An 11,186-nucleotide genomic window follows, 5' to 3' on the forward strand; every position below is an offset into this window, starting at 1 on the left:
GAGCTGCTACATATGGACCTCTTCGGACCCGTCGCCTATCTGAGCATAGGAGGAAGTAAGTATGGTCTAGTTATTGTTGATGACTTTTCCCGCTTCACTTGGGTGTTCTTTTTGCAGGATAAGTCTGAAACCCAAGGGACCCTCAAGCGCTTCCTAAGGAGAGCTCAAAATGAGTTTGAGCTCAAGGTGAAGAAGATAAGGAGCGACAACGGGTCCGAATTCAAGAATCTTCAAGTGGAGGAGTTCCTTGAGGAGGAGGGGATCAAGCACGAGTTCTCCGCTCCCTACACACCTCATCAAAATGGTGTGGTAGAGAGGAAGAACATGACGCTTATAGATATGGCGAGGACTATGCTTGGAGAGTTCAAGACCCTTGAGTGCTTTTGGTCGGAAGCCGTGAACACGGCTTGCCACGCCATCAATAGGGTCTACCTTCACCGCCTCCTCAAGAAGACTTCATATGAGCTGCTAACTGGTAACAAACCCAATGTATCGTACTTTCGTGTATTTGGGAGTAAATGCTACATTCTAGTGAAGAAGGGTAGGAATTCCAAATTTGCTCCCAAAGCCGTAGAAGGGTTTTATTAGGTTATGATTCAAATACAAAGGCGTATAGGGTCTTCAACAAATCATCGGGTTTGGTTGAAGTCTCTAGCGACGTTGTATTTGATGAGACTAATGGCTCTCCAAGAGAGCAAGTTGTTGATCTTGATGATGTAGATGAAGAAGACGTTCCAACGGCCGTGATACGCACCATGGCGATTGGAGATGTACGGCCTCAGGAACATTTGGAGCAAGATCAACCGTCTTCCTCAACTATGGTGCATCCCCCAACCCAAGATGACGAACAGGTACCTCAAGTGGAGGCGCATGATCAAGGGGGAGCACAGGATGTTCAAATTGAAGAGGAAGATGCACCTCAGGCACCTCCAACCCAAGTTCGAGCGACGATTCAAAGGAATCATCTCGTCGACCAGATATTGGGTGATATTAGTAAGGGAGTAACTACTCGTTCAAGATTAGTTAATTTTTGTGAGCATTACTCTTTTGTCTCTTCTATTGAGCCTTTCAGGGTAGAAGAGGCCTTGCTAGATCCGGACTGGGTGTTGGCCATGCAGGAGGAACTCAACAATTTCAAGCGCAATGAAGTTTGGACACTGGTGCCTCGCCCCAAGCAAAATGTTGTGGGAACCAAGTGGGTGTTCCGCAACAAACAGGACGAGCACGGGGTGGTGACAAAGAACAAGGCTCGGCTTGTGGCAAAAGGTTACGCCCAAGTCGCAGGTTTGGACTTTGAGAAGACTTTTGCTCCTGTGGCTAGGCTAGAATCAATTCGTATCTTGCTAGCATATGCCGCTCACCATTCTTTCAGGTTGTACCAAATGGATGTGAAGAGCGCTTTCCTCAACGGGCCGATCAAGGAGGAGGTGTACGTAGAGCAACCCCCTGGCTTCGAGGATGAACGGTACCCCGACCACGTGTGTAAGCTCTCTAAGGCGCTCTATGGACTTAAGCAAGCCCCAAGAGCATGGTATGAATGCCTTAGAGACTTTTTAATTGCTAATGCTTTCAAGGTTGGGAAAGCCGATCCAACTCTTTTTACTAAGACTTGTGATGGTGATCTTTTTGTGTGCCAAATTTATGTCGATGACATAATATTTGGTTCTACTAATCAAAAGTCGTGTGAAGAGTTTAGTAGGGTGATGACGCAGAAATTCGAGATGTCGATGATGGGCGAGTTGAACTACTTCCTTGGGTTCCAAGTGAAGCAACTCAAGGACGGCACCTTTATCTCCCAAACGAAGTACACGCAAGATTTGCTAAAGAGGTTTGGGATGAAAGACGCCAAGCCCGCAAAGACGCCGATGGGAACCGACGGACACACCGACCTCAACAAAGGTGGTAAGTCCGTTGATCAAAAAGCATACCGGTCCATGATAGGTTCATTGCTTTATTTATGTGCTAGTAGACCAGATATTATGCTCAGCGTATGCATGTGTGCTAGATTTCAATCCGATTCTAAGGAGTGTCACTTAGTGGCTGTGAAGCGAATTCTTAGATATTTAGTCGCTACGCCTTGCTTCGAGATCTGGTATCCAAAGGGGTCTAACTTTGACTTGATTGGATATTCAGAATCCGACTATGCTGGATGTAAGGTCGATAGGAAGAGTACATCGGGGACGTGCCAATTCTTAGGAAGGTCCCTGGTGTCGTGGAACTCTAAGAAACAAACTTCCGTTGCCCTATCCACCGCTGAGGCCGAGTACGTTGCCGCAGGACAGTGTTGTGCGCAACTACTTTGGATGAGGCAAACCCTCCGGGACTTTGGCTACAATCTGAGCAAAGTCCCACTCCTATGTGACAATGAGAGTGCTATCCGAATAGCGGAAAATTCTGTTGAGCACAGCCGCACAAAGCACATTGACATCCGGCATCACTTTTTGAGAGACCACCAGCAAAAGGGAGATATCGAAGTGTTTCATGTTAGCACCGAGAACCAGCTAGCCGATATCTTTACCAAACCTCTAGATGAGAAGACCTTTTGCAGGCTGCGTAGTGAGCTCAATATCTTAGATTCGCGGAACTTGGATTGAATTGTAGCATACATGTGTTTATGCCTTTGATCATGTTCCTTATGCATTTTGTTGTTTACTATGGTGCTCAAGTTGTACAAACACTTCCCGGACCTCACAAGTCCTTGTGCAAGTGATGCACATATTTAGGGGGAGTTGTGTTATAACTTGACCCTTTGAGACTAACCATATGCTTGAGTTTGTTTGTTTTAGTCTCAAAGGAGGTTTGAAAGGGAAAAGGTGGACTTGGACCATGAAAGACTTCCACTGCACTCCGATAAGAGGGTAACTTATTCCAAGTTCATCTCATGTACTCTTATTGCCTTTGCGTTCTTATTTAAAGATTTTGGTGAGGCAATGGGGTTTAAGGGCCAAGATTGATCCCGTTTTGGTTCTTGATGCCAAAGGGGGAGAAAATAAAGGCCAAAGCAATAGATGGATCAGCTACCACTTGAGAAATTTTGAAAATAGTAGAATAGAGCTTTTGGTTTGTCAAAACTATTTATTGTCTCTCTTGTCAAAAGATGGCTTCTTGTGGGGAGAAGTGTTGATTATAAAAAAAGGGGGGGAGTTTTTTTAAATCTTGAATCAATTTCTCTTGGAATGGCTCTCTTTATGTCTTAACATGTGTGTTTGACTTAGAGATAGAAATTTGAGTTTGATTTGCAAAAACAAACCAAGTGGTGGCAAAGAGTGATCCATATATGTCAAATTTGAATCAAAATAATTTGAGTTCTTATTTGAAGTGATTTTGTACCTGTTCTACTTGCTTTATGTTGTGTTGGCATAAATCACCAAAAAGGGGGAGATTGAAAGGGAAATGTGCCCTTGGGCCATTTCTAAGTATTTTGGTGATTTAGTGCCCAACACAGGTGCCTAATTGTAAAATGGTGGACAAAGTACAAATCAAGGATAAAGGTATGTTTCTCAGACTTAGTACATTGTTTTATTGACTAATGTATTGTGTCTAAGTGCTGGAAACAGAAAAAATCGAGTTGGAGAAGAGATGGCCCGAGCAGCCAAAGTCTGCCCAGTCTGGGTGCACCGGACTGTCCGGTGGTGCACCGGACTGTCCGGTGGTGCACCGGACAGTGTCCGGTGCGCCAGGCTGGCTTGCGCAAGGTGGCTGCTCTCGGGACTTTGACGGCGGTGTACGGCTAAAATTCACCGGACTGTCCGGTGGGCCGCTCACAGGCGAACTCGTCGCTCTCGGGAAACCATCAACGGCGTACGGCTAAAATTCACCGGACTGTCTGGTGTGCACCGGACTGTCCGGTGAGCCAACGGTCGGCCGCGCAATCTGCGCAGGACACGTGGCCGAGCCAACGGCTAGAAGGGGGCACCGGACTGTCCGGTGTGCACCGGACATGTCCGGTGCGCCAACGGCTCCCAGGCTGCCAACGGTCGACTGCGATGTTTATGGAAAGAAATCGGGCACCGGACATGTCCGGTGTGCACCGGACTGTCCGGTGCGCCAGTCGACAGAAGGCAAGATCAGCCTTCCAAGATTGCTCTCAACGGCTCCTAGCTGCCTTGGGGCTATAAAAGGGACCTCTAGGCGCATGGAGGAACACACCAAGCATCTCCTAAGCATTCCTAAGCACCAAGACATCGACTCCGCGCCCTTGATTCTTTGCGATAGCAATTAGAGCTCTAGTTGAGTGATGAACTCATTAAGTTGTGTTGTGAGCTCTCGTTGCGACTTGTGTGCGTGGTGTTGCTGTGATTTCTTGTCTTGAGTGCGTTGCTAATCCCTACCTTGCTCTGTGCTTCTTTGTGAATTTCAAGTGTAAGGGCGAGAGGCTCCAAGTTGTGGAGATTCCTCGCAAACGGGATTGAGTAAAGCAAAGCAAAACACCGTGGTATTCAAGTGGGTCTTTGGACCGCTTGAGAGGGGTTGATTGCAACCCTCGTCCGTTGGGACGCCACAACGTGGAGTAGGCAAGCGTTGGTCTTGGCCGAACCACGGGATAACCACCGTGCCATCTCTGTGATTGTTTTCTTGTGGTTATTGTGTTTTGTTGAGATTCCTCTCCAGCCACTTGGCATTTACTGTGCTAACGCTTAACCAAGTTTTTGTGGCTTAAGTTTTCAAGATTTATAGGATCACCTATTCACCCCCCTCTAGGTGCTCTCAATAATATACTTTTAGTAAAAGTACTTGTTGGTCATATATTAAAGTTCCTTAATAGAACCAAAATAGGACAACACGGTTAAAGTAAAAGGATTCTTTCTCTAGGAGGACAAATCTAGGTTGAAGGTTGAAAGTAAATGCAAGGGATTCGAAGCAGTCAAATTCAATTCATGTTCATCCTACTTTTTTATTAATTAAACGATGTTACAAGACTACCTTCAGAATGTTCAAAGACAATAAAGACACACCTAAATTTTATAGCTTTGGACGTGCAGCGATCCATTATGAAAATGTATATCTCATCTCAGGAAGAATCTGGCTCTATGCATAGGCACAGTAATTCTATTTATAGGGGGCATGATACACATCTTCATATAAAATTATAATTACAATCTCGAATCCTATACTTGTGAACTACACGGTTCATCAAAGGTATTGCTATCTTTTCTTCTTGGAGACGTGCTAAATATGTCGCTTGATTCCTTCTTTGTTTTCTTGCCATCCGCTTCACGTGTCACAAGGTGCTTCGGCTAAACACCAACGCCTAAGCTAGTAGTTTGAGGACTAGAATCATTCTAGGTCGGTAGAGGCTACTGTGATGAAGATCACTTTGTTACTCCTGAAACAAACCACAAAGCAATGAGATTAATTAGTTTGAGTACCTTCGGCAAAGGTATACCTCCAACAGTACTACATATTCGTATTGGTGCTTTGTCTATATCTGAGTGAAATTTTCATTTTATTGTTAAAATGTAAACACAATAATAATTTTTAAACAGAATAGGTGTAAAGAGATTTTCCAAAATTTTGTTTTGCTAAATACTACTCCGTCCCAAATTAGTATTCGATTTAGCTCTTTGTTTTTATGTCTATATTCAAATGAATGATAATAAATCTAGGCACATATGCAAAACATATACAACAATTTGAATCCATAAATGGCTAAAACGAATTTTAAATTGGAAAAGGGGAAGTAATAGGTAGTGATCATATTTAAACATGATTGTTCTGCCTTTTGTAATAGTATACTACTATCAGTAAAAGTACTACGTACTTGTATTGATGTTTTGGGTTGTTTGGTTTGCAGCCTCACCTTACATTTTGTCACGTCTAAGGTTACACATGTTTAACAGAGCTAGACATGTGTTTGGTTTGCAGCCACAGTTCTGACAAGATTTTTCTGCAAATACGTAGGTCTCACGTTAATAATTTGTAAAAGTGTGACAAAATTTATTTTAGTCATGTTAAGATGTAATGTAGAATTTAGGCGGCTAACCTTAGTCAACTCAAGGTTGCCGGTGAGCCTCCCTCCATACGACGCGAGGAGCCCTAGTCCAGCGGCGACGAACCTCGATTGCCTCGATTCAGCGTCGGTAAATTTTAACCCGGCACCGGTGAGCCTCGACTGGGCACCGACAAGTCTCGATGCGACGCCAACTCGACTGTCCAGTGTCCACGGAGGTGCACGATCGAGGACCTTGCTTACGTAGGAGAGTTGATTTGGCTCGCCTATGCTGACAAAGATTTTCTTGCCCGGGCGGGTAAGCTTGCCTAACAACTGGGTGAGGCGAGCGAGAGAGACTACCAAACAGCTTGTCTCGCCCAGCTAGGTGATGCAAGCGGCTGGCAAGGGATTTAAGCACATCCGTAGTTACCTTCATACTTGAGTGGAAGATCTTGTGTTCTTAGTAGAGCTGTTGTTAGGAGGTACGAATAATTTTTTTATATCTATAGATCTGACCAAATCTTATTACATAGCACCACCAAATCTATTATATAAGCTAATATTAAGCGTACTTTGAGCATTGTGTTATCCAGGTATACATATATATATATATATATATAAAAACTCCGCGAACAATTTATTTAAACTCAAACGAATTGCACCGTACAGGGATAGAAAATGGCACACGTAGGCGACCCATCGCCTGTGGCCATCCAGTTGCTTTCAGCTCTCCCTGTCCACATGGTGCACCAACTTTCTAGCCTTAGATTCAACTGACCAACCTCTTTTGTGTTATCGTGTGTGTGACTCCTCCGTCACAAAACTCTGAAACGAAAGGACTCCGTGGGTTTAACATAGGATGCGTCTAGCAATTTGGCTCCTGGTGGGCCCAAAACGGACAAAATTGGCCTGGATGGATTCGTAAGGACCGTAGTGGGTCCTTCCAGTAGTTTCTCAACTAATTATAAGGCATGATTGATACATGTGGATAAAGTTTTCTCTGATGATTGCAGCGGGACATTACCCCCGGTTTTTTAGACGTGTACAGTCAATTACCATGAAACGACTTCATTCTGGTTTAAATATGACAGGTAAAAGTAAAACATCATAAAAGTTCCGTGTGCGAGTGAAAGAGGGTAGACGAGACAAGCAGACAAGCGTTGGATATTTCTAGACCGGTCAGCTGTGGCTCTGCTTTGAAAAACAGCCTTGCCTTATCCTGTAAGGCATGTGGTCCCCCGGTTTTCAAAAAAAAATGTTTTCTCTCTCTCTCGGATCTGATCTTAGGGGGATCTAGTATTTGTTTAGTTCAGTGAGCTTCAGCTCTTAGGCCGAATCTAGGAAGAGTTTTGCTAAATAGTACTTCTTCCGTTTTTTTACTTAACGTTTTTTATTCAAAAATAAACTATTCGACGTCAAATATTTAAAAATAAAGTAGTAGTATTTCAAAAGAACCGATTTTTTCGCATGTTTGAGTAGATTCGCTGGGGAATTTGGTGTTGCCTGAAGCCCACTAGACGAGTGGCCCATTGATCCTGAGGACATGGTGGCCGCCTTTGTGGTCCAGTAGGTAGGTTGAGAACTGTGTTTAGAATAAGAGGACCACGGCACAACTTCTTATTCTGTTTCAGTACCAATGATAGGAGGAAATAAAGCAACAACTCACGTTCTACTTAGTTTTGTTCAGAAATCATATCATCTCTGTCCTTTGCCACAGCTGTCTGTCCTGGAGGATTGGACCAGCCCCTGTGCGTGCTCGTCGCCGTCGTCGATGGATAGGCACCGTCCGTGCCGGGCGCTTGATAGAGCTGTTGGCTGTTGCCGCTGGTCAATAGTTCACTGCCATGTTAGTTTACGAATGTCTGTTGGGATAATCCACCTTCATCGATGAGTAGTACAGCAATGTTTAGTCGTTGGTGTGACGCCGATCTAAACCGCCGACCGTCAGTTGTAGCAATACTTACACAACAGCGCAGTTGCCCACAACTGGATAGCTTGCATAGAATGTTTAAATATAACTTAATTAGATAAAACGAAATCCGTTGTAGTCTAGCTGGTCAGGATATTTGGCTCTCACCCGAAAGACCCGGGTTCGAGTCCCGGCAACGGAATAATTTTTTTGCCTGGTTGCAGGCCTACGTTTTGCATTTCCTGTGTTTCGCCAGAGCTCGGTGGCCTCGTGCGGCATCTGCGTCTGTGGCACGTCACGGCCGACGGCCTCCCGCGCGGCCTTATGCGAAATTAAACAGGACTTCTTATTGAAGGATGTTGAATTCTTCATTATTTTCGATAGAGATTACAGAGACAACGAAAACATAATTTTGACACTATCTAAATATACAACAGATCTCTTTTAAAAGAGTTGGTATGGCAAACTACAATTCTATAAACACACCATTATGTACTAGTAAAAAGTAGAGATGACAATGGGTACTACCTCATACCCAAACCCACGATACAAAAATAACCCCATCGGATCACCCATATAAACTGACGGGTATGGATTTACCCCCATACCATACCCATGTGGGTATGGGTCACCCATCGGGTCACGCGTACCCACAAAAAGTAAACATCTATCAAAATATTATATTATACAGATATCAAGTATATCCATCTAAATACCATTACAAAATTTATAGCATCATTTAACCATCCATTCAACACACCAAAGATAATTGGATAAAGTAGTAACACTAGGATAGTACTACATAGCACATTACATGTTCCATTACATGGTCATTAAATTATCGTTAAGCCTTCTATGACATTATGACCTAGAAGTTTGTTAAATAAAAGATTGATGACTAAAGTCCAATTTCATGCTTGGGCAAAGTTTATATTGGGTATTTTATACCCATGGGTTAACGGGTATGAGTGAAGGCAGAACATTCTAATACCTGTTTACCCTTTGGGTGAAGATTTTTGCCTAATAATAGATACACGGGTAGAATATTTAGCCCACATACATACCCTAATGGAGTAAATACCTATCGGGTATCGGGTCGCGGGTACCCATTGCCATCTCTAATAAAAAGTCATCTCTTCACGAAGGATTGTTGTTAGAACCAAAAGATGTAACATGGTATAGAAATATACCATGTGTTTGGTTGCCGTAGAAGTCGAGTCAGTCCGGCATGAGACTAGCTAGTATTGTTAGAATTAGGGTGAGTCATGTAAGCAGTTTTGTTTGATTGTTTGTACATGTTTGTGCAGACTAGACACCGACTTTGTTTGGTTGTTTGCACTGAGACGTAGGTGCATAAATAAATCTCTAATATTATATAGTATGACTGGCCTAGTTTTATTCACGAAAGTCTTAGGGACACAAATATAAAATTAATTAGGTGATTAAATATTTTTAATTAAAAGATATAATAAAAAAACAATCCAGAATGTATTCTTGTTTTATGTGCCGCACGCAGCGGCCGACTGCATCTAGCCTGGGCGCGCGCTTACGTGAAACGTGGGCGTATGGCATGGACCTGGCCGGAAGCCAATATTTGCATCTGAGCAGCCTGCGTCTGTAAAGAAGAGTAAACAACACTTTACGGACCCACGAATGCAACTGCATGCGAGCAGCAGTCAATCAAACACATAGACAGTGGGTGCTCTTCAATATTTTGACTTTGACTATACCTGATATTGCATTCCGGCGTTCTCAAGGTATATTAGTATCTGCATGCTCCTACTACAATGCATCGGACAACAGTAAAGTTAATAGTAAGATATATCAAATCTTATACTAATCTCGGTGTGAAGATTTGTAAATCTCTGTCAATGATAGTAAACGGTTACCTAGATGCAGACAGGCCCGGCCCTGAGGGTAGGCAGGGTATGCCGCCGCTCAGGGCCCCCAAAAGTTAGTAGGGCCCCCAGTCCTACCTAAATAGATATATACTCTTATATATATGTATGGTATATATTTATTCTATTCCCAAAATCTCTAGCCGCTGCTCGCTGGTAACCATTGTTAAAGATATTGCAAATGATTTTGGTGTAAATACATCATTTCCAATAAAGCGTAAAACGGTGAGAAAGAAACAATTTGATGAAAGTAGGTGCCACGAAGAAATTCTAGAAAATGAGAGAGCTTTTCAAGTCAACTATTTTTTGGTATTAGTTGACATGACGAGCACTTCTTTGAGGACCAGATTTGAAGAACTCTCCATGTTTAGGTATATTTGGGTTTTTATTGAGCTCAAGCACACTAAGCTCACTAAATGATAGAGAACTTGAAGAGTTTTGCACTAAATTTGCAAACACTTTCTCTCATGATGGTTCATGTGATGTTGAGTTAAATAATTTGATTTCTAAATTGAATATTCTAAAGTTTACTTTGCCTAACGACACATTATCTGCTGTGGAGATTTTTGAGCATATCAGAGTTGTGGATTGTTATCCTAATGCCTCTATTGCTTATAGAATATTATTTACTGTGTTTGTTACTATTGCATCTGCTGAAAGAAGCTTCTCAAAATTGAAGTTACCGAATAATTATTTAAGATCAGCAATGAGTCAAGAAAGGTTGAATAGTTTGACGCCTTTATGATCGAGAAGAAGCTATTGAATGATATCGATATCAATAGTATAATCGATGATTTTGTATCAAAAAATGTTAGAAGAAATTTTATAAGATGAGAAGTGTCAAGTAAATTTTTATTATTTCAGCCAATGTTATTTTATAAACAATAATGTGTAATATTCTATATTACAGTAACTTATATACAGTTTCTTTACTGATATGTATTTAGTAGATGTATAGATGATATATACATATATCTAATTATATGGGGCCTCTATATAATTTTTTGCTTAGGGCCCCCGAAATGTTAGGACCGGCCCTGGATGCAGATTAGACAAATTGTTTAGATGATATTAGATCTACATGAGGTTTTGCTATTTTTCTAGGGAATAATCTTGTTTTCTAGGATGCAAGGAAACATGCAACGTAATGGAAAAAAAGTGAATACTACCGTCGAGATGACGTGGATACAAACCTTACTGTTTAAACCACAATTTTCAAGTCCTTTTTTATGAAGGTATGGGTTGGCAAGACAGGTGCAAAGCACCTAGTATTTAATCCAGTTTTTTTCATGCCAGAACAAAACACATTAAAGTTGATTACCCTTTTGTTAGAGAACGAGTGGTTAGAAAAATAATTGATGTCGATTTTGTGTATATAGAAGATCAAATCGTTGATAAGTTCATAAAAGCTCTCACTATAAGAAAGTTAGAAAATTTGAAGTACAAT

At 42.1% G+C, this 11,186-nt stretch overlaps 1 non-coding gene across 1 annotated transcript; it reads left to right on the top strand.

Annotated features, from left to right (window-relative positions):
- The first annotated feature begins 7,970 nt into the window (after positions 1–7,970).
- Positions 7,971–8,043, top strand: TRNAE-CUC (transfer RNA glutamic acid (anticodon CUC)). Its single transcript has one exon. It is a non-coding gene; the product is annotated as a tRNA-Glu (tRNA).
- Positions 8,044–11,186: the final 3,143 nt, after the last annotated feature.

This window comes from Zea mays, chromosome 1, assembly GCF_902167145.1.
Source record: "Zea mays cultivar B73 chromosome 1, Zm-B73-REFERENCE-NAM-5.0, whole genome shotgun sequence".
In the NCBI taxonomy this organism is placed as follows: domain Eukaryota; kingdom Viridiplantae; phylum Streptophyta; class Magnoliopsida; order Poales; family Poaceae; genus Zea; species Zea mays.